The following is a 25,165-nucleotide window of genomic DNA, read 5'->3' as shown; positions in this document are numbered from 1 at the left end:
AAAGTGGGGATCATCAGGGATGGAGAAGACCTCGGAAAGGTGGGAAGCGAAGTGGTTGGCCTTACTGAGGTTGTCAGGAAGGGGGCGATCGTTATGGAGAAGGGGATCTTTTTCTGTGTTTTAAATGTTTTTGTAGAATTTATTCTGTACATAAGTAGCGACTGTATACTACAATGATACAATGTCAGCACTGATGAGCAGCTTGTATTCTGAGTGAGGATCCTAACAGCATATGCTAGTGAATTCAGTCTCTTATTTAACCCTTTGTGTCACAGTGGTTTCACTGTGAAACCACTTTTTGCTGCATTGTATCCCTTTGCGGTTTAGGTGACTCACTGTGAAACAGTCTCACCCTTGTTTGTGGTGCACTCTAGCGGATTTTCGATTAACTAACTCAACAAATCTTGAGAGAGCAACGCTGCGAGCGCGAACCTGCATTCAACCCGTGTTTTCCGTGCAAGTGCGACATACTGTGATTCAGAGACATTGTTATGTGTTATTCAGATGCTGTACTTTATTCAATGTAAGTAAAATTTTGATACACGCTACGACATATGTTCTAGATTGAAAATATGTCTAAAGTTTGAATGTAGCACATTATTTGAAACAATGAGAAGCACCAATGAGAAGCACAAATGTTGGTGGTTTCGCTGTGGAACCACTATGCTAATATGATACCTTTACCATACAAAGCTTCTATTCACAAATACAGTAAGTTATTTAACTTTTACCTCTATTTAGATGGGTAAAAGATACCTTGGGGGAATTAGATGAGGCTAGTGTCTACAACGTGCTTTTTGAGTATATCCCAAGCGATTTGTCAGAATCGAAGAGAATGAAGATGGTAATCTGGAGGGTATTACTCAGGTTCTTGGACAGGAAGTCCCCACACCCTTACCTTTTTTTAGCAGCTGAGAAAGAAGTTTCTGAAGCTTCAGCTGATGTCAGTGATCTTCTTCCTTCCACCCAAGACTTTACAGAACCAAAGTGGGCACATGAGTTCGGTGATAATGATCATGTAAAGTTTGTGTAGGAAACTGGGCCTTCGCCCAATTTCGATAATCTTTCTTCCCCAGTTGACTTTTTCCTTGAACTTTTTACGAATCAGACAAATTTATATGCTATGCAAAAGATTGGTGGCATCAATCCCCACCCTACAAATATAGATGAGATGAAAGTGTTTTTAGGTATTAATTTACTTGTTGTCTGTTGTTGCGGTCTTCAGTCCTGATACTGGTTTGATGCAGCTCTCCATGCTACTCTATCCTGTGCAAGCTTCTTCATCTCCCAGTACCTACTGCAGCCTACATCCTTCTGAATCTGCTTAGTGTATTCATCTCTTAATTTACTTATGGGTGTAAAAGCACAACCTAGGTTTAGGGATTACTGGTAATCTTTCCCAGCATTGTGGGATGAAGACATTGCCCAAAGAATGCCATTAAATAGATTTGTGTGTCTCCTTTCTAACAACGAAAAACAACCACAGAGGGGATCAGCAGATTATGACAAACTATATAAACTACAACCATTGCTAAATTCTCTCTCCACAATCTACAAAAATTGTCACAAGCTATCTAAGAAACAAAGCACTGACGAGTCAATGATTAAGATCAAAGGGCGATCATTTATGAAAATGTATACGCCACAGAAACCCATAAAAAAGGGGTTACAATGTGTGAGTAAGGGCGGAAAAATGGGGTATATTTGAGAGTTTCAAATCTACACAGGGAAAAATGGAACCCAGGTAGAAAAGGACCTAGGTGGGAGAGTTGACAAGACCACTGGTAGATCAGGGTATGAAATCTATGTAGACAACTATTTTACATCAGTACCATTGTTCAGACACCTTCTATTTAGATAAACTATATGCCTGTTGTGCAATTAAACACTTGCCAAAATATTTTAAATCTGATAAATATTATACTCGTGGAGAATCAGAGTGGAGGAATTGGGAGGGAGTAACCTGCAATAAATGTATGGAAAAAAAACCTGTTCTGTTTCTCTTAAACTTCCATAATCCAAACCAAGAAGCCACACTAAACTGAAGAAAAAAAGATGGCTCTCAGGAAGCAATAAAATGTCTGAAAGTCATATGTGACTACAATACTTCAATGGGTTATGTTGGCAAAGCAGACATGCTCAAATCAACTTATGAATTACACAAGAAAAGCAAGAAGTGGTGGCCCAGAATATTTTTCCATTTCTTGGACGTCACTGTCGTGAATACCTATGTCATATATAAAATAAAAAGTGGAGGAATACCACTGAAGTTAAAAGATTTTAGGATACAAGTAGTAGGTCAGTTTGGGCAAGGCAGCATTTCTTCTGGCAGGAAAAGGAAAGCAATTTCCCGGTCATCATCATCTAAGAAGACATTTAGAATAAAATTCTCTGTGGATAAAAGAGAATCCAATGAACCCCATATTCCTGTTCATAGCAAATCGAAACGCTGTGCAAATTATAGTTCAAAAAAGCAGCCTCATAGGACCAAATGGTCATGCAAAGTATGTGATGTCGGATTGAGCCTAACAGATAAAAAAATCTGTTTTTTGGAGTACCATGAAAAGTAGAAAACAAGCATTGTATGTAATGTACTTTAAAATTTTTCATTAAACAAAAAACTTTTTTGGGACATAAGTTTATAAAAATATGTATGAAAGGAAATGTAACATTAATTTAATAAAATACTGAAAATTAAAAATTTGTGGATTTTTGAAAGACATTGAACAACCCCTTGCATCACAGAGATTTCATAGTGAAACCACCTATGTATATTTTTTATAAAAATGAAGAAAATTTTTGAAAAATTGTCATGTTCTCCAGTAATGCAATAAAGAAGGATAAGATCAAATTTCAGTGCATATCAAGTCCAAAAGTATTTGTGTGACTCAAAGGGTTAAATTGTTTAGGTGCACCTCCCACTTGAGATCTGCCTGAACATGAATGCCTAGAAATTTTGTATCACTGACCTTCAATACATTTTTTCCTTCAATAGCGAAAACAGGATTTGCAGGATGCAGGTTTTGTGTGGTGTGAAAGTTAACTGCCACAGTTTTTTCAGAATTTATGATGAGCCTATTGGTTCTGAACCAGTGCATTAAGATATGCATAACTGATATTGCAGCCTTCTGCAGATTTTCCTCATTCTGTGATTTAATTAGAATATTAGTGTCATCTGTAAAGAGTACAGTGGTTCCATTATGTATTTTACTATCCAAGTCATTTATATACAGCAGAACTAGGACAGGTCCCAGAACTGACACTTGTGGGACTCCATACTTAATTTTTCTCCTCTTCACTGTAAAAACTAGAATTTTTTCTGTTACACTATCTTTGAGTTTTATTTCTGTAATGAGCTGACAGTTACTGAGGTACAGCTACAGCCACTTTTCAGACTGGCTTCTAATTCCATAATTACTTATTTTACACACGAGAATGACATGATCAATAAAATCGAAGGCTTTACTTAGATCCAGAAGTATCCCAGATATATGTTGCTTATCATCCACTGCTTTTAATAGTTCATTTAAGAACGCAAAATTTGCTGTCTGAGTTGACTTTCCAGCTCTGAACCCATGTTGGGAGTCACTTACCAGCCTCTATTTATCTAAGAAAACTGTTAATCTTCTAAGGAACATTTTCTCCATAATTATGCAGAAGCCTGAGAATACTGAAACTGGCCTATAATTCGCAATATCACTTTTTGCGCCTTCTTATGCAAAGATGTTACTTTTGCAGTTTTTAGATTATTTGGAAACACACCACACTCAAGAGATGAATTTACTATGTCTGTTACTGGTTGCACAATAAATGTTGCGCTAACTTTGATAATAGCATCTGTTATCTCATCAGAACCCACTGAATATTTATTAGGTAAATCTTTTAGGATACTTGACAGTTCCTCAGGAGTTGCTGGATACACGAATAATGTGTTTGGATGAATTTTTTTATCTGAGAGACTGGCAGGCTGTTTGTCAAGGTGTGTGTTTATTAACTGCTGTGCTGTATCAGAGAAATAATGGTTGAAAGAACTAGCCACATGTTTGGGGTCTCTTAGTTTATTTTTATTCATAATCAGCTCCATATTACTGTGATTAACTGGCCCGGAGCCCAACATAATTGTTTTGTGTCTTTTTTTCCCTCAATGTATCACCCCCATAATATCAGTCCATAGCAAATGTAAGACTGGAACAGTCCAAGGTATGTCAATCTTAGATATTCAGAAACAAGTATGTCTTTCTGCTTCCATGTTAGGTATGCTACACTTGATATTCTTTTGCCCAGGTTAACTTGGAGTTGATATGAAATGTCAAACGTTTAGCAGGAATGGAGGGTCTTATCTGGGTTACATATAAACATGTTGGAGCAGAACCACTTCGTTGTAGCAACAAGTGATTCTAGTGACATTTGTCTTAATACGGTACTTATGGCGAAATGCTACTGCTATTGGGTACTTAATTCAGGGCCGGTTTAAGGCACAAGAAACACAAGCTGAGAGGTGCGCCAAAGCTGAGAGTGGAGCCAAAGGCGCCACAACTTTTACGATTTCTGTAGAGGACATATCACAACTGTAGTGGCCGCTTGGGAAACCAGGGTTGCCCACGTGCGATATATGTATATACTGCGTTTCACAGTTAGTAGCGAAAACTGACAGCTGAAAGTGTAAGAGGGAAAATGAGGGAGGGGGAGGGCGCCAAATGATAAGTCATTTATGTGGAAAGATCCTCTCGAACCACCTCTGATTTCATTTGTGGCTTAAATGCTCCTGGTATCTCGTATCTCACTTGCACTAAGAAGGGAATAGTACAACTAATGCCCACGTGTTGTCAAGGTTGTTTCGAGTAAGCTGCAGACGTTTTGTTGGGAAGCCTTTACACATCCTCTATACAGTCCTGTCTCTCCCCATGCGATTCTCATATTTTTGAAGCCCTGAAGAAAGACATTCGTGGGCGTTAGTTTGCTTCGGATGAAGAGGTGCGTGCCTGGGGCCCGTAGGCAACTGCAAACATTTTTCCATGAAGGCATTGTGGCTCCTAGTGGGATAAATGTATCAACAATTATTACTAAAATGTAAACTTTCACGGCCGGAAATATCATGTCCATTATAATTATCCGGGCTGTTATGCCGTGGTCGGTTGATGAATTCTGAGGTGATTCCCAACGTTTCGTCTCCGACTGCGGGAGACATCTTCAAGGGGGTCCGTAGCTTGATGGTCCAACACACACACTGGCTCGCTACTGACTGCCGCTAAATTCCGTGTCCGCGCGCCCCCGCGCCGCGGCGTGACGTCACGTGTTTTGAAAACGTCAGTGCAATTGGCCGCTGTCCGTCGCCGTCGATCGCCGTTGCCATCACCCAGTAGTGGATGAGTGGTACACATCTTCTTTAACACCGGCATCCATATACCGTTTAATTTGACGCCCTCCTCCTTTCGGTTGAAATTATTTGGGTGTTTAGCGATTTCGATTGCCTCCCTGTAGAGCCTTTCGTAGTATACGCTCGTGGCCGCTAGTACTTGCGTCTCCTCGAAACGAATATTGTGGTTCCCTGGCTGGCAAGTACTAGCGGCCACGAGCGGATACTACGAAAGGCTCTACAGGGAGGCAATCGAAATCGCTAAACACCCAAATAATTTCAACCGAAAGGAGGAGGGCGTCAAATTAAACGGTATATGGATGCCGGTGTTAAAGAAGATGTGTACCACTCGTCCACTACTGGGTGATGGCAACGGCGATCGACGGCGACGGACAGCGGCCAATTGCACTGACGTTTTCAAAACACGTGACGTCACGCCGCGGCGCGGGGGCGCGCGGACACGGAATTTAGCGGCAGTCAGTAGCGAGCCAGTGTGTGTGTTGGACCATCAAGCTACGGACCCCCTTGAAGATGTCTCCCGCAGTCGGAGACGAAACGTTGGGAATCACCTCAGAATTCATCAACCGACCACGGCATAACAGCCCGGATAATTATAATGGACATCAACAATTATTGCAATTACATTTGAAATAATAAACGGTTTACTTCTTTTTTTCCATCTGTCCCGTTTCCATTCTTTTTTTTTTGTTTCTTTTTTTCAGTAATGTTGACAAGAAGCCAACTGGAGCTACGAAAGAAGAGGAATGGAAATTTTCACCATGGAATGGCAGCAGTAAAGCAGATTAAACAACGGTACCAGGTAACCAGCGGCAGGATATTCACGATGAATATCAATAAGCACCGATTCAGTTTTTCTTTGTTTATGGTACACGAGTGAAAATTTTTTTGTAATGTTGTACGATTGTTATTCAGCGTGTGATGGTGAACAATTTGCTTCCGTACACTTGTAAAAGGAAGTGCAGTAGTGGGGATAAATTATGACAGTTACAGATAGCTGCAAGACAGCCACTAGAAACGTCACAAATTTGGAATCAGTCAAACAAAACACTATCATTGAAGTTAACATCAACATATTTGTGATTTTAATTTCATTCCACAGCTACACATGAAAATGAAGTACCTACGGTTTTAAACAGTGTTTTATGGGGATGTTTATTTTATTCTATTTTAGTTCCTGAGGTTGAGCCGTTCTTAGGTCTGCTAGTTAATTTCACTGGGCATATTTCGTTGCGCGAAAGTGGGTATGCAGGATGGGAATTTCGTGTGGTTTTGTAATCAGTTGCCGGCCGAAGTGGCCGTGCGGTTAAAGGCGCTGCAGTCTGGAACCACAAGACCGCTACGGTCGCAGGTTCGAATCCTGCCTCGGGCATGGATGTTTGTGATGTCCTTAGGTTAGTTAGGTTTAACTAGTTCTAAGTTCTAGGGGACTAATGACCTCAGCAGTTGAGTCCCATAGTGCTCAGAGCCATTTGAACCATTTGTAATCAGTTTTCACAGAAAACTTTCATTTAATACAAAAGTTGATATCTCTTATCGTTGCTTGTAGTATATAAGGTGGAGATGACATGGCTGGTAAACGAAATGGTGATTTATCCTTTCTGCCAACTGACAAATAACAGCGTCACATTACTGATGTCTCTTATTGGGTGGTAATTATTGTCGTGTCATCTACATCGTAAATCACAAAATGGGGACCATGATGTGGCAAATCGTCGATTACAATTATGAAAAAGGACAGTTCAAGAACTAATCACGGTGGTATGCCTTTGTCTACAATCGTCATCGAAAAATCTGTTTCTCACTTAGATATATCATTGACTGTTATTTAAGTACGAAGCAGCTACTTGTATTAATTAAGGAAATCGCAGGAAATTGTGCCAAGTTTGACGATGCAAACTTGTTAAGAAAAGCAGTCTTAAACATTTACAGCAACGTCAGATTAATACGTAAACAGAGCCTTTGGGATTACACACTTTGATCTTTTAAAAAAAAATTCTGAATTGAAAAAAGAACTGATTCCAGGTTTGTAAAGCAACATGCTGCAAGAACTATTAAAGAAGGCGCCGTAATGAATGAAGTCTGCTTCAACCAAGATAATATCATTTCCTGTGATATGTCTTGTCCTCTTCTAACCTTAGAAATGACTTACCACGCTTTAGTTTTACGTCCACTCTTCTCCATAGAGCAACTGACTTGCCACATTAAAATTTTTTGCCAGAGGTGATAGAAACAACAAGTAAAAAATCCCAGCATCAGCAGGGGATCGTATTCCAGATCCTTGACATTTAGTTTTAGCACTTACATATCGAGCCATTCAACTACAACAGATACTGACGGAACTCTCCAGGTGTGACTCACGACTCCCTTAGTAACAGCGTTATTTCTACTTCATTCTCTCCCACATCCCAAACTTCACAGAAGTTCTCCTGCTTACCTTGTGGGACCATCACCCCTGTTGGAAAGCATATTGCGGAGAAATGACATAGCCACAGCCTAGGGAATTGTTCCCAGAATGAATTTCCATACTGCACCAGAAGGTAGGAGAGAGGTAGCGCCTACTTAAATTTTGGGGCATATTTTGAATCCTGTCCGCTCAAGACAATCGGTGCAGCCTTTGTCCACGAAAAGCAAAGGTCCTGGGTTCGAGTCACGGTCTGACACACAGGTTTAATCTGCCCGAAAATTTCAAATCAGCACACGCTTCGAAACAGAGTGAAAATTCATTCTGTAAATAATAATAGTCGGTTACCAATCAGGATGCTATTGTCACTTTTTATAAAATACATATGGGTCTCTAAGTGACGAGAATGTAGTTGGCAAGTTTGCACTGACAAAAGGTAGCAATAATAAAAATACAAAAAACTAAATTCCGTGATCTGGTCTCGAGGACTGCATCATGCTGACGAGCCACTGTGTCACTGTCGGCAATATGGTGCCATTTGGATGGTGATGATGTTTGGTTTGTGGGGCGCTCAACTGCGCAGTCATCAGCGCCCGTACAAAGTTCCAATTTTTACACAGTCCAATTCTTTTACACAGCCCGATCTAGCCACTGTCACGAATGATGATGACAACACAAATACCCAGTCGCGGGGCAGAGAAAATCCCCAACCCAGTCGAGAATCAAACCCGGGACCCCTAGATCCCCAGGCAGCAAAGCTAGTCACAAGTCCACGAGCTGCAGACCTGCCTCTCGTATGCAGCTTGGAGGGACATGGGGTTAGCACATCACTTTCCCAACTATTGTTGGTTTTCTAGACCTTGGAGCCGCTAATTCTCATTCACGTAGCTCCCCAAGTGGCATCACAAGGCTGAATGTTCCCCTGTCCATTCTTACCAACAAGAAGAAATCTCTGAAATTATCAGGAACTGAACGCAAGTCCTGTGCAAGCCATTCAGAGACGCTGACCACTTAGCTATGGAGGTGGGCGAAAAGGCAGCACTAGCTTTCAAAATTGCAATGAAAGTTCCAAATGAAGACATACTGCGAGCTGCTGCTTTAACCCTTTCAGGCAATGTGGTTCCGTTTGAAGACACCCAGGATTTTCTCATTTCGTAGCATATGCACAGTAGCTACAACTGTAGTCGCCCTTTACGTCTCCAGTAGGTACTGCTCTCTAGCAGCTGCAGCTTGAACTACTTCACATGTTTCAAATCTTAGCAGTTAGACGAGCAAACATAGCGGCCATTTTTGTGTGCGGTGCACAATTGTCTTTGTCTTCGAATTTTGATTGCATTTGTCTCTACAAGCATGTTTTGCGCATGGATTAGGTACAGAAAAATGCTCCGTTGAAATTTATACTCTGTGTATTATGATAACAATTAAATTTATAGATTTATTTTCGTAGTTATTGTGGTGGGTTGGTTCAAATGGCTCTGAGCACTATGGGACTTAACTTCTGAGGTCATCAGTCCCCTAGAACTTAGAACTACTTAAACCTAACTAACCTAAGGACATCACACACATCCATGCCCGAGGCAGGATTCGAACCTGCGACCGTAGCGGCCACACGGTTCCAGACTGTAGCGCCTTTAACCGCTTGGCCACACCGGCCGGCATTGTGGTGGGTCCTTTTCAAATAACTGTGGCTCTAAGAGCAACATGACCAGCTGTGACAAGTTGTTGTATTTCCAGATTCACATGATGTATTCCTGCAGAATAAAAGGAGAGGAAATTCTGACGTGCCATTTCGAAGGGATTTTTTCTGATGTTTACTCAGAGATTGAGCGCAGCGGTGAAACTGGAGATGATGTATTAAAACTTCACAGAATCAGATGAAAGAGTGCTCTCTGTTAAGTAGCCCTGTGCCTATCTGCAGAAAGGAACTACATTTTACCTTACCACCAAAAATTATGACATTTCATGTCCAGTGATTCCATTTGAAACCACCCAGCATGTGTTCCATTAATGTTTGTAACACTTCTTTTTTTACATTGTTCTGTCCCAATGTACGTCTAATACTGCAATAAAAAGAAAGAACCTTCAAAAAATCTAATTTTTAATATTTCGAGTCTGATAGGGTTAATTCATCTGCTAGAACAGTTACCATTTCGAATGATCATGGTACAAAGACAAAGAGACATCTATCAGCATCTTCAGTAGCTCAGGATCGCTAGAAGTCAGCGGAGAAAGGGTCACAAAGCTTCCTGAGTTCGAAAAGTGATTGCAAACTGATGCGATTCGTTCGTTCTTTGTACATCAGGAGGATTCCCGTCCTTCCTCTGAGTGCGAGTGAAGAAAAATGGTTCAGAAAATTGCACATGCAAATTCTACGTTCCAACTGAATATGCCGCCGGTGACTTCTTCGTGTTATCCGTTGGCTGCATATACATTTTGTGTGTGTTGAGTAATAGCCCATACTTTGAAACTTTTCAGGTACAAGTATCTGGGTGTAACAGTTAGTATGGGCATGAAATGAAAAGATCACATAAGCTCAGTCATGGGTAAAGCAGGTATCAGAATGTGGTTTATTGGCAGAATACTACGAATATGCGATCATTCTACCAAGGAGATTGCTTTCAAATCACTCTTGCGACCCATCCTAAAATGTTACTCTAGTGTGTGGGACCCGTACAAAATGAGACTACTGCGCTGAAAATTAGTTGCTACTTTTGATTCAGTACAGAGGAGTGAAAGGAAGCACAGTTGCAATGACGATAACGCCAGGCCTGCTCGGTGCGTAACCTGTCAAGCTCGCTTTTAAGGAAACTGTAGGGTAACAAACTCTGATTCGCGCATATCTTAAAGCGTCATTCGTCAGCTTCACGATGAATTGCCTATCATTTCATTAATGGTCATAGTTATTGTGATATTTCGATATTAATGTGGACTACTGCAAGATGTTCTTAAAGATTGCAGTGAAAAATAGTGGTCGCTATGAATTTGCGTTTGGTGTGTGTTAGATCATAAGTTTCTGTGTGTGAAATTTAGATAACATATTGAATTAATCTTTAAACTTGGAAGGATATCACTATCTGTCTCCAATGTCGAGAAAATGGGATGTAAAAGGACGAGTCAAATGAAAACTTTAAATTTGTAATAACAAATCGAAATTTCGCACCGTTATCCTGTAAGTTGGCTAGCGTGCTACAAACAGCGTGCAGAATGGCCTGCAGATGCACACATACCGTCGCAGTATCAGTATAAAGATGGCCACCCCACTTGCGACTTTCACTAGGGAAGAACAGCGCTATGCTATTCGGTTTTTGTGTAGTGAAGGTGTGAAACCTATTGAAATTCATCGACGAATAAAGGTTCAGTACGGTGATGCATGTTTGTCACAGCAGAAAGTCTACAAATGGAGTAGGAAGTTCGCAAATGGTGTGACTTCAGTGGAAGATGCTCCTCGTCCTGACTCCACAGAACATTGCAGCAGTTGAAGCCATAATGAAGGAAAACCGCCGAGTGACACTGAATGACATTGCAGCATGTTTACAGATTAGTCATGGGTCAGCACACCACATTGTGCATGATGTGCTCCAGTTTCACCAAGTGTCTGCAAGATGGGTGCCACGGCAGCTGACTCCTGAAATGAGAGAACGACGTGTTGATGCTTGTGAAGAACTTCTTCGGCGCTTTGAACGAGAAGGTGATGGCTTCCTTGCAAGAATCGTTAATGGGGACGAAACCTGGGTTCACTTCCACCAACCGGAAACGAAGTGAGGGAGCAAGGAATGGCGCCATTCCACATCACCAAAACCAAAGAAGTTTCGAACAGAACCATCAGCAGGGAAGGCTATGCTGACTCTCTTTTGGGCGAAAAAGGCATCATTTTATAGCATTACATGCCTAGAGGGACCACTGTCACCAGTGCATCATACACAGATCTCCTAAAAAAAAAAAACATCTGCGACCTGCAATGAAATCAAAGCGACGCAGATTGCTGTCAGCAGGTGTCCTTTTGCAACATGACAATGCAAAGCCCCACACTGCCCGTACAACAGTTGCAACAATCACAGACCTGCATTTCGAGTATCTTCCTCATCCACCATACTCACCAGACCTAGCCCCAAGTGATTTCCATATGTTTGGACCACTCAAACACGCAATGGAAGGTAAGAAGTTCCGTTCTGATGAAGAGGTACGCCATGCGGTGCATGAGTGGTTGCGCGGACTACCAAAAGAATTTTTTCTAAAGGGATTTATGCACTTTGTAAGCGCTGGAGGACTTGCATTGAGCGTGGGGGAGATTATGTTGAAAAGTGATACAGCTTTGTACCACTTCTGCACAATAAATAATATTTAAAAAAATATTTAAGCCTTTCATTTGACTCACCCTAGTCTGTAAAGGGCTCCATCACGAACGCACGCCCAGTGAAAAGGCCAGTATGAAATATTCACAGATCCCTCGTATCTTTTTAATGGTCTGAGATAGCGAAACGAGATTTTGGCAAAGGATGGCACGCAAAGAGGAGAGTGTTTTGCCATATGATTAACACCCGAAAATTCGATATCTACCATGATATTGAAGCAACTACAGTGAGCCGTGCTGCGGCTCGCGTTGGTGCTGTTTGTAGGTTCCGCCCTCTTTTGGAGGCCAGACAGTATCCTTTAGTTGGCATGGTTGCAGTTGTTTGTCTTCTTCTCGTGTTGACTGGCGCCACTCGGTTTCGCAAGCGTTGCCTGTCCGTTAGTGGCAGCAGCGGCGGTTATCGATATGTAGTAATTGTTGCCCCATCTTTGGGGCGACGTCGTCGTTTTTCTGGGTCGTGTGAGTGGGCCAGTTCGGTTGGGGACTCAAGAGGAGCCAGGTCCGCGCAGTGCCAGAACACGCCAGGATCACTGGCGGCACACATGGACTGCTGGATGGAAGGGCTGTGCTCACGAGGGTGTACGACCTCGTCGTAAACCGAATCCAGCGAGGTTTAAGGTGAGCGCATTTCAATTCAAGTAGAGAAACCTCCACCATTGTGATATCTCACGATTCTCCAGTGACTTGGGTTCGTGTTGCTGCTCGTAGTGTCGCTGAGGCGAAGAGCAGCGAATGGAGTGCTTGGGGAAGGTGGATCTGATTAGCTTTCCTCGACTTCTTATTACTATTTACTGCGTTCAACTTGCTACAATTTGTTAACTTCAACCAGCGGTATTTTTTATTTTTTCTTGCCTGGTGGCCTCTAATGCCCCAGTTACCTGCCCTGGGGGTTAGTGTATGTAACGGCAGTGTACGTTTCCTCGTCTTGCCGCTGCTGTCCAGTAAGGCTTGTAGTTTTGACAGCTTTCTTGATTGTAGGGCGGTTTGTGATTCTTCTACTCTGATGGTGGTGATTCCTTTCTCGTTCCAGGCGCTCTAAACACAGTATTCTGGGGACGTAGTGCAGACCGCCGGTTCCAGCTTTGGCGTATTGTTCCATCGTTGCATTTGGTTTATCGGACGTCAGGTAGCTTCAGCAAGATTATCATTAGTCATTCGTTAGACTGCCACTAGTCTGAGTTACCATCTTGTGAAGTGAATGCAACACTTGGCTGCCTATCTCATCGCTCGCAGAAGTGTTTGTTCCCGGACCTACTCAGAGGTCGATTCCTGGAGCACCGTCTGTGGCCCCCTGGTTCTTGTAAGATATGTGTGTTCTAAAAGAAGGTCTGCTGTAGTTCAGTGTAACGCCCCTTCAGTCCACGCCTTCTGCTGGTGTAATCTGCCTCAGTACCCTTTAAGGAACTTATGTACTGGTCCATGTGTTTTATTATTGTATTACTTATTACAATACCTTGTAATGCCCCTTCAGTCCACGCCTTCTGCTGGTATAATCTGGCTCAGTACCCTTTAAGGAACTTATGTACTGGTCCATGTGTTTTATTATTGTATTACTTATTACAATACCTTGTAATGCCTACATTAAAGGTTATATATGTCTAGTTAATAGTTCTGGTAGCCTTCGGCAACAATATAAGCGAAGAAGTTGCACATTATTTTTATTTTAGTTTAATAATACAGTGATTTAGGATTCTGTTACAATTTCAACTGCATTAGAATGTTAATTAAATGAATATCTGTAAACTCTGCTGTGTTTTGGCAAAAGAAGCAGATGTTAACATAGCAATAAGAGAAGTAACGTATTACTCAAAAATCGACGTAGTCCTTCATGAATCCATGCCTCCTCAACCACCTTTTTGGTATGATCGACAACTTGAGACCAGTCTTGTGATGTAAAATTTGCAATGACTTCTTTTGTCAACAGTTCAACCTCACTGAGAGTACATTTCTTGTTTTGTGCCACATTACTTTTCACATGGACCCATATATACTCAGTCGCATTTAAATGAGCATGATACGGAGGAAGCCAGTTAAACTATGCCCTTTAGTGTTAGCCAGTTCGTCGACCTGGTAGCGTGGAGTCTTCAGCTTGTACAGTACTACGCATGATGCAAGCTAGGTTCAACTTTATCCAATCGAACATTTCTTTGTACCCAGAAAGAAATAGTCGCCTTCCTCTGCTGCATTGTTGACGCTTTATCCATCACAACCGAGTGGTATCTCGCATTGTCCATTACTGTCGTCGATTTCGGAGGAATATTTTGCAACAGAACATTGTCTTCACAGCCGGTGAACGAGTTCTTGAACGACCCCTTTTATTACTAATCTCGTGTTCAGACGTGCTGCACTGTTATTGTTAATGCAGCGTCAACACGGAACACTCGTTCACAATACCTGAACGCTTGGACGTCAGAAAATATCACTTTACAACGAGAGCTAATGAACGTAGGTGCACCTAATCCACGACATCGCGTGGTATTGTTTATCCATGGCGTAGCAACAGGGGTGCTTTATGAACCGAACTATTGGCGGCGTGGTAGGGAAAGGTGGCTTGCCATTGGTGTTACTTGGGAAACGGCGTCATGTCCCTTCCTGTGAGACAAACGTCAAAAGTCGCAACTAATTTTAAACGCACAGTGGATATTGACTGTATATAGAGAAGGGCAGCACGAATGTATTTGTATTTTTATTTGTCACAGGTTTGTTTGAGCTGTAGGAGAGTATCAGAGAGATGTTGAAACAACTGAACTGGCAGACTCTTGAAGGTTGATGGGAACTATCCCGAGGAAGTCTACCGACAGAGCCACAAGAACTGGCTTTAAATGATGACTTTGGGAATATAGTACAACCCCATTACATATAGCTCCCATAGGGATCGTGAGGATAAGACGCAGTATGCATTTAAACAATTATTTTACCCTCGCTCCATACCCTCCTGCACCCTTCGGTATCATGTATGCTACCGCAGGACTGTATGTTTTCTTTGCTCGTGCGCTGTCGCAGGCGACCTGGGCTGCTGGTATCGTATGAATGACACAGAACTGGTAAAACGGCAATAATAACTATCCTGTACGTTACATGCTTTCGTTTATCGCTCGTTTCACGTTCTCAACGATCGCAGCATATGATAAACGGGTTCACAAGTAGAGAATTTCATGCAGCAACGATATTTGAAACAACAAAGGTAAATTAAACAGCTTTATCAATTGTTATGACTTTGAATATTTTTGCAACTTGTTTTAAAAGCTCGAGGGGCCGATGTAATCCATATCAGATGCTATACTGAATTTGCGGCGGAGTTTTCCCCTCTTCTAACTATAATCTATCGTAGATCACTGGAACCAAAAACCGTGCCCAGTTCTTGGAGAAAAAAGCACAGGTCACACCTGTCCACAAAACTACCGCCCAATGTACTTCAAATCGATTTGTTCTAGAATCTTAGGACATATTCTGAGCTCAAACATAAATAGTGGATATCTTGAACAGAATGACCTCCTCCATGCCAACCAGCATGGATTCTGAAAACATCGTCCATATGAAACCCAACTCAAACTTATCTCACATGACATACTGAAAGCTTTGGATCAGGGCAGTCAGGTAAATGCACAACTTCTTGATTTCTGAAAAGCATTTGACTCCGTACTACACCTACGCTTATTGTCAAAAGTACGATCATATGGAGTATCAGATGAAACTTGTGACTAATTTGGATTGAGAACTTTATGGTAGGGAGGACGCAGCATATTATCTTGTATGGAGGGTCATCGTCGGATGTGGAGGTAGCTTCGGGTGTACACCACGGAACTGTGCTGGGACCCTAGCTGTTCATGTTGTATGTTAATGAACTCGCAAACAATATTAATTGTAACTTCAGGCTTTTTGCAGATGATGCACTTATCTTTACTGAAGTACTGTCTGAAAGGAGCTGCAACAATATTCTGTCAGATCTTGATAAGATTTCAAAGTGGAGCAAAGATTGGCAACATGCTTTAAATATTCAAAAATTTAAAACTGTGCACTTCACAAAACGAAAAAACATAGTATCCTATGAATATAGTATCAGTGAGTCACTGTTGGAATCGGTCAACTCATACAAATGCCTGGGTGTAATACTTTGTAGGGATATGAAATGGAACGACGATACAGGCTGAGTCGTGGTTAAAGCAGGTTATAGACTTCGGATTATTTGTAGAATACTGGGTAAGAGCACTAAGTCTAGAAAGGAGATAGCTTAAAAACCACTCGTGCGACCGGTTCTACAATATTACTGAAGTGTGTGGGAGCGTACCAAATAGGACTAACAGGGGATATTGAACGTATACAGAAAGAGCAGCACGAATGGCCACAGGTTTGTTTGATTCGTTGGAGACTTCTACAGAGATGCCGAAGAAACTCAACTCTTGAAGACAGACGTAAACTACCCCGAGAAAGTCTACTAACAAAGTTGCAGTAACCGGCTTTAAATGAAGTCTCGAAGAATATACCACAACCCCATACATATCGCTCATATTGGGATCGTGAGGATAATATTAGAATAATTACAGCACGCACAGAGGCGATTCAAACAACCCTGTTTCCAACGCTCCATACGTGAACGGAACAAGAAGAAATGCTAATAATGCTCCAATAGGACCCTACCCTCTGCCACGCAATTCACGGTGGTTTGCAGAGATAGACGTAGATGTAGATATAGGTCTAAAATGTGTTCGAACCAACATGACACGAAATCCAGTGTTTGAAAATGATATAATTATTACTAACGAACAGCTGTCTGCATGGTATCACCCGCGATATTCTGGGATTCTGTTACTGCAAATACGTTTGTTATATAAGTACACATTGAACTATTTACACCTAAATATCATGCCTTTGGCATTAAGATTTTAAGTGTGTTTATGTTGACAAAGTGGATATAATTCGACATATAAGTGAATGAATTTTATAATTTGGGGTTATATTCATACTGAATTGTAATTGCCTCCATACTTGTCTGAAGATGAAATTCTGGAACTATTGGAGGTGACAGATCCAAATGTCACGGACGTAAAACGTCCTGAAAATGATTCTGTGTCTCTGAGTGAAATACGACGAAGCATATGATGGACACACAAATCTGAATACCTTAATTAAAATTATAGTTAATGCTCAAATGCACAATGCATAGGCCTACATAAAAACATGTGCGATATGAGTTCATAGTATTATCATAGCGTTCTTATCTAATATCCAGGATCCAAGTAACTCTGCCTGATCATCTTTCTGGTAATGTTCCTGAAGTGAAGACATCATTTCAGTACTTTTGCCAGAATACAGTGAGATGACAAAAGTGATTGGATAGCGATATGAACATATACAAATGTAAGTAGTATCGCACACACAATGGAAAAAAGGGCAGTGCATGGGCGGAGCAGTCATTTCTAGTCAGGTGATTCAAGTGAAAAGGTTTCCGACATGATTATGGCCGCACGACGGGAATTTACAGCCTTTGAACGCAGAATGGTAACTGGAGTTCCATTTCGGAAATCATTAGGGAATTCAATATTCCGAGATCCACAATGGCAAGAGTGTGCCAAGAATACAAATTTCAGACGTTACCTCTCACCATGCACAATGCAGTGGTGACGGCCTTCTCTTAACGACCGAGAGCAGCAGTGTTTGCGTTGAGTTGTCAGTGCTAACAGACAAGCAACACTGCGTGAAATAATTGCAGGAATCAATATGGGACGTACAACGAACATATCCGTTAGGACAGTGAGGAGAAATTTGGCGTTACTGGACTATGGCAGCAGACGACTGACGCGAGTGCCTTTGCTAACAACACAACATCACCTGCAGCACCTCTCCTGGTTTCGTGACCGTATTAATTGGGCCCTAGACGACTGAAAACTGTGACCGCGTCAGATGAGTCCATATTTCAGTAGGTAGGAGCTGATGGTAGGGTTCGAGTGTGGCACAGACCCCATGAAGCCATGGACCAAGGTTCTCAACAAGACACTGTGCAAGCTGGTGATGGATCCATAATAGTGTGAGCTGTGTTTACATGGAATGGAATGGATTCTCTGGTCCAGCTGGACCTATCACTAACGCGAAATCGTTATGTTCGTCTTTGGAGATCATTTGCAGCCATTCATGGACTTTATGTTCCCATACAACGATGGAAATGTTATGGATAGCAATGTACCACGGCACCAGGCCACAGTTGTTCGCGATGGGTTTGAAGAACATTGTGGACAATTCAAGGGAATGATTTGGCCACCCAGATCGCCCGACATGAATCCCATTGAACATTTACGGGACATAATCAAGAGGTCAGTTCGTGCACAAAATCCTGCACCGGTAACATTTTTGCCATTATGGACGGCTATAGATGCAGCATGGCTCAATATTTCTGCACGGGACTTCCAACGACTTGTTGAGTCCATGACGCGTCGAGTTGTAAAAGGAGGTCCGACACGATGTCGGGAGGAATGCCAAGACTTTTGTCACCTCACTGTATTCCACCGTCTTTATTGGCTTCATGAGATGGCATATAACATGAATGTGCGCCACGTTGCTATTACTGGAAAGTCACTAAATTGCAGAGGAGTGGAAATGCAGAAATTTTACTGAGTTACTGTAGTTGCTGCAGTGTTGGATTTCCCGAGAATGAGAATGTGCTGGGAATAGCAAACCCGCTATCCTTTAATAGCAGACTTCACCAGAGATTGCTTTTACCTACGAAGAAACAACTTCAAATTGGTGAATGGTAATGCTATCACAGATGAAGTGAAGCGGAAAGATAGTTGTTGGAAAGTACCTCCCCTTGTTGATAGCGTGAGGAAAGCTTGCCCAGATAGTCCCCAGCCAAGTCATGTGTCGATAGACGCTCAGATGACTCCATTCACCAGTCATGTCAAGACCCGTCAGTGTGTAAAGGGTAAATTGCATCCTCTCGGGATCAAAACCTTTGTAATGGTTGCACCCTATGATTCATCGCTTGATTTCATGCTTTATAAGAGAAAAGGAGAGTAAATAACTTCTGAAAAACTTCGTATTCCAGACAATCTAGATGTAGGAGGGTGAGTTGCTCGGCACTTATCAGATTCCTTGTCACCAGGGTCATTGCTATACTCAGATACTTCGCGTCTGTGCCTCTGCTAAATTCTCTTTTGAACTGCGTATATACTGTACTCACAGGGAAAATTGTGTCAAATCGTCTGCCCATATATGTTCAGTTCAAAAGATACTCTGATATGAGAAAGTAAGGCAGGGATTCTTCTGATCAGGTCGTAAGATTGGTTCAAATGGCTCTGAGCACTATGGGACTCAACTGCTGAGGTCATTAGTCCCCTAGAACTTAGAACTAGTTAAACCTAACTAACCTAAAGACATCACAAACATCCATGCCCGAGGCAGGATTCGAACCTGCGACCGTAGCGGTCTTGCGGTTCCAGACTGCAGCGCCTTTAACCGCACGGCCACTTCGGCCGGCGATCAGGTCGTAAGGAATGATTATAAAATACCTATTATAAAGTGGTTTGACAACGAAGCAAACTTCGTTGCTTCGTTTGCCTATGGTGCTGGACCTGAACTACAGTTTCAACGGTGGTCGAAGAAGGCTGTGCATCCCCAGGCCAAACGCTGTTGCCCAGTACTGTTGTTTTATGGCGGAGTAAATCTATTAGATTGTTGTTAGAGGGTTGTAGGGAAGAATGTAACGAGAGGGGGAACCAAAAAATGGTCAGTAAGATAATACACCATTTTGTGGACTTTACCATAGCTGCTGCATGGCTAGAATACAGACAGGATGCCATCCAAAATAAATGTGCAAGAAAGAATATAATGAAGTGTTACGCACTTAAACTTAATATTGCTCAAAATATGTACACTACAAGAGGCCTGCTGAACAGAATGAGAGCAGCTCAGAAGAGGATGGCCACCAGTTCAGTCTAGGTCATCAAACGCTATGCACATGCCAGAGATGAAACTAGGATGTAGGGGTCTCACCTTCATTTGGTGTATGGAATGTAAGCTATTTTTATACATCACAAGTGAAAGTAACTGTTTCTTTATGTTTCACAGGAAGCAATCGAAAAACTACATTAGTTGAACCTTAAATTTGCAAAATTCGAACATAATTTGTTTCTTCCCTTTCATGCATATTATAGCTTTGGGATACACCTTCACTGATATTAACTGGAATGGAATCCCAACTGTGAATGCTGTTTCCACGCTGGGAATGAGTTAGAAGGAATTTGTGCACAATTGTAAGCTGTTTTGATGTCATTCCAATAAATGGACGTCTTTGCATATGTGTGATCTGGGTACATATCAGTAAGGGCAGGCGCACACTACAGACCAGGCTATCGTCTGATCCGCATACTGTTATAATTAAATTGTCCGGTTAGTAGGGGGTGCGCAGACTGATCGACAACCAATCGTCCCATTGCTCGTTGTAAAAGGTAAGACCGCACTGAGCGGGAGTGCACGCAGCAGAGCGACGAGCCTCTATTTAGTATACCGCACTTCAAGTGCAGCGGCCCGACAACACGTAACAAATTTTATATGTAAGTCGTTCGGCAACTCAGAGCAAAACGGACGAAAGTGACAAAGATGTGATAATAATTTCTCTGTTATGTGAGACAGAACACTATAAACTTATACACGGTGTAACAAAAATGTACGACACAAACTGCAGGACACATTCCTCACACGTAGACCAAGAAATTATGTTATATGAACATGGGTCTGGAAACTCTTTCTTTCCGTGTTATAACTCATTTTCACCAACTCATTAATCATGGAAAACACACACGAACAAAACGCACCAGCATACCACATGTATCTCTTTCTCACAGAAGGTGTTCAGTATACCCTCCGTGGGCATTGATACATCAATGCATCAATCTGCCGTCCTAGTGAATCTCGGATGCGCTGATGTATCCCTGGAGTATTGCGTATGGTTTCGCAGTCTTTCATAATACGCGCTCGGAGATTCTGAACATCTTGTACTGGGGTTTCATACACATATAAAAGTCCAGTGGGTTTAGGTCCGGAGAGCGTGGAGCCCAGGCAGTTGGTACATCTCTACCTATCCACCTGTCACCTAATCTGTTTTTTTAGAAGCCGAGGGACATTACGACTAAAATGAGGACGTACATGAAGTACGTTTTTTGCACAGCTTAAGGCACATCTGCTAACATATCAGGTAGAACATTCTCTTGTTTTGTCTGTTGAGCCTGCGTGGAACAAAACGAGGTCCTACCAAAAATGCCGGCCCAAATATTGACAGAAAATACTTGTTGATGACTTGCTTCAACAGTTGCGTAAGGATTGACGTGTGCCCATACATGCCGATTGTGAAAATCTATCTGATCTCGTTGAAACGGCGCCTCATCTGTGGACAGCACCACTGCACTAAAACTAGGTTTGACACTTTGTTGAATAAACCATCCGCAGAAGAGTACCTGCACAGAAAAATCAGCTGCTGATAGTGCCTGCACACGCTGTAAATACACTCCTGGAAATTGAAATAAGAACACCGTGAATTCATTGTCCCAGGAAGGGGAAACTTTATTGACACATTCCTGGGGTCAGATACATCACATGATCACACTGACAGAACCACAGGCACATAGACACAGGCAACAGAGCATGCACAATGTCGGCACTAGTACAGTGTATATCCACCTTTCGCAGCAATGCAGGCTGCTGTTCTCCCATGGAGACGATCGTAGAGATGCTGGATGTAGTCCTGTGGAACGGCTTGCCATGCCATTTCCACCTGGTGCCTCAGTTGGGCCAGCGTTCGTGCTGGACGTGCAGACCGCGTGAGACGACGCTTCATCCAGTCCCAAACATGCTCAATGGGGGACAGATCCGGAGATCTTGCTGGCCAGGGTAGTTGACTTACACCTTCTAGAGCACGTTGGGTGGCACGGGATACATGCGGACGTGCATTGTCCTGTTGGAACAGCAAGTTCCCTTGCCGGTCTAGGAATGGTAGAACGATGGGTTCGATGACAGTTTGGATGTACCGTGCACTATTCAGTGTCCCCTCGACGATCACCAGTGGTGTACGGCCAGTGTAGGAGATCGCTCCCCACACCATGATGCCGGGTGTTGGCCCTGTGTGCCTCGGTCGTATGCAGTCCTGATTGTGGCGCTCACCTGCACGGCGCCAAACACGCATACGACCATCATTGGCACCAAGGCAGAAGCGACTCTCATCGTTGAAGACGACACGTCTCCATTCGTCCCTCCATTCACGCCTATCGCGACACCACTGGAGGCGGGCTGCACGATGTTGGGGCGTGAGCGGAAGACGGCCTAACGGTGTGCGGGACCGTAGCCCAGCTTCATGGAGACGGTTGCGAATGGTCCTCGCCGATACCCCAGGAGCAACAGTGTCCCTAATTTGGTGGGAAGTGGCGGTGCGGTCCCCTACGGGACTGCATAGGATCCTACGGTCTTGGCGTGCATCCGTGCGTCGCTGCGGTCCGGTCCCAGGTCGACGGGCACGTGCACCTTCCGCCGACCACTGGCGACAACATCGATGTACTGTGGAGACCTCACGCCCCACGTGTTGAGCAATTTGGCGGTATGTCCACCCGGCCTCCCGCATGCCCACTATACGCCCTCGGTCAAAGTCCGTCAACTGCACATACGGTTCACGTCCACGCTGTCGCGGCATGCTACCAGTGTTAAAGACTGCGATGGAGCTCCGTATGCCACGGCAAACTGGCTGACACTGACGGCGGCGGTGCACAAATGCTGCGCAGCTAGCGCCATTCGACGGCCAACATCGCGGTTCCTGGTGTGTCTGCTGTGCCGTGCGTGTGATCATTGCTTGTACAGCCCTCTCGCAGTGTCCGGAGCAAGTATGGTGGGTCTGACACACCGGTGTCAATGTGTTCTTTTTTCCATTTCCAGGAGTGTAGTATGGATACTGAAAGCCATGTGGTCAACATTCAGTGTCACAGCTATGCCTTGTACTGACACTAGAGTTGTCAACTGCATGAAGAATTGCCGACCTCCGTTGCGGTGTCCTCATCCTTCTAGGCCTCACCCGGTCGCGAGTATCAGGCTTAAGAGTCCCGTGTTCCGTAAGTCGACGATCAATGGCATCAAACGTATTCCTTCGTCTTGGAAATCTTTCCAGGTACAAATGTTGAACGAGAGCGCCATTGCCGTCAACTAATCCATACATCAAATGTGGACATCTGCCATCCCTGCATTTGAGTACACTGCCATTGCAGAAGCCAAGTCCGCGATTAACTCTACGTGCCGGCCGTTGTGGCCGAGCGGTTCTAGGCGCTTCAGTCCGAAACCGCGCTGCTGCTACGGTATCCGGTTCGAATCCTGTCTCGGGCATTGATGTGTGTGACTGTCACTTTGTATGGGAAAAATTCTAATTTTTTCCTTACAGCTGTGTGGGCCGTTCCGACACTAACATCGATAACCTGGGCGAGTTTTCTTACTGGCTTGTTCGGAATCAAGGACATTTTATCGGAAATATCGATTAGTTTATCGCCGGCCGCGGTGGTCTAGCGGTTCTGGCGCTGCAGTCCGGAACCGCGGGACTGCTACGGTCGCAAGTTCGAATCCTGCCTCGGGCATGGGTGTGTGTGATGTCCTTAGGTTAGTTAGGTTTAAGTAGTTCTAAGTTCTAGGGGACTTATGACCTAAGATGTTGAGTCCCATAGTGCTCAGAGCCATTTGAACCATTTTTGATTAGTTTATCTCCAGACGAAACGCTAGGACGACCACTCCTCAGTGCATCTGTCACTGAACCCGTACTTCGAAATTTGTTAATCAAATCTCGCACAGTATCGCGATGTGGGAGTGTTGTCTCCGGGAAAACTAAATTAAATGTTTAACGAACAGAAACTGTGTATTTTCAGCCAGCTTTGAACACTTGTTCGACTAAAAACACACCTTCTTCAATGGTTAGCATTTCAACAGTGAGAAAAACGAAACAAACGAACAGAGGAACTAAACTTAAACGTTCACGTCAACACGTAACGATACGACTGACGCTGGGTGAGATAAACGAAACAGAGGAATGTTGGGAGAGTCCACTTGAAGGGAAGTAACCCAGGCAGGCGAACAATCATACGGCGCGCGCCGCTAACAACCATACGGCACTGAGACTTTTTGAACACCCCGCACAAACATCATCTGGCCGCGTCATGCTGCGCCTTTCTCTGCTGCAGTGCAGTTCCGCTCAGTGCAGTCTCACATTTAAGGTGTACCAGGAGTGAGCGTTTTTTTTTTTTTTTTTTTTACAGAATATTGTCGAGAAGAGCTGCTGTTATTGCCCTAGTTATAAGACGACGGAGGAAAAGAATTAAGAAACTACTAAGCGGAAAATATTGGTTACGTCCTATATGCAGTGATAGATTATAACGAGGAAAGTTTTATACCTCCCATTCTAAACTACTACACTACCCAAAAAGGTTTTCGTTTTTCATGGAATGAGCATTGGCACCTCTAAATGAGCTTGCTGAAACCATTGGACCAGCCATAAGAAAAAAGATACAGTTTTACGATGTGCTACACCTGTGGAAGAGAGGTTGAGTGTGACGTCGGGGCAAGTTTTACACATATTTTCTGTTAGTAAGCATATTTTTTTTAATTAAGGTACTGTAACAACTAAAACGGCTTCTGACATCAAATGTAACAATTGTGTTACTAAATGTGACACTTCTGCTACTAAATGTAACTGGGTTTTCTCTTTGGATGCTGTCAATTGTCAGGATGAGCATTCTAAAGCATTCTGTCAGGGTGAAAATATTAAATAAATTAACTTTTCTCTCTTAACAACATGTGGGCAGGGTGGGTTCTTCCTTGGCTCGGGTATGAGGTCGAATGAAACATCATTTTTACATAAGAATAACTTTTATTGAAGATTTGTACAACTGTATCTTACGGAATATTCTGGTTCGGAGAGCGGCAGCTGTGTCGTTTGTGAAGTCTTCTGCTGCGGCAGCGGCAGCGGCGGCGGCGGCGGCGTCTGATTACGCGTAGCGGTGTGTATCTCGTGTCGCAGTCTCGC

The 25,165-nt window shown here is 43.1% G+C and overlaps 1 long non-coding RNA gene across 1 annotated transcript in view; it reads left to right on the top strand.

Moving 5' to 3' along the window:
* Nucleotides 1-454: 454 nt before the first annotated feature.
* The window catches only part of LOC126249813 (uncharacterized), a 54,279-nt gene continuing 29,568 nt past the window's right edge, over nt 455-25,165 (top strand). Inside the window, exons 1-2 of the long non-coding RNA XR_007545670.1 lie at nt 455-523; nt 6,079-6,176. This is a non-coding gene — a long non-coding RNA (uncharacterized LOC126249813). The remainder of the gene's footprint in view (nt 524-6,078; nt 6,177-25,165) is intronic.

Source organism: Schistocerca nitens, chromosome 3 (assembly GCF_023898315.1).
Source record: "Schistocerca nitens isolate TAMUIC-IGC-003100 chromosome 3, iqSchNite1.1, whole genome shotgun sequence".
NCBI lineage: Eukaryota > Metazoa > Arthropoda > Insecta > Orthoptera > Acrididae > Schistocerca > Schistocerca nitens.
Note: the sequence above shows the minus strand (reverse complement) of the source record. Positions and strands in the feature narration are given on the sequence as shown.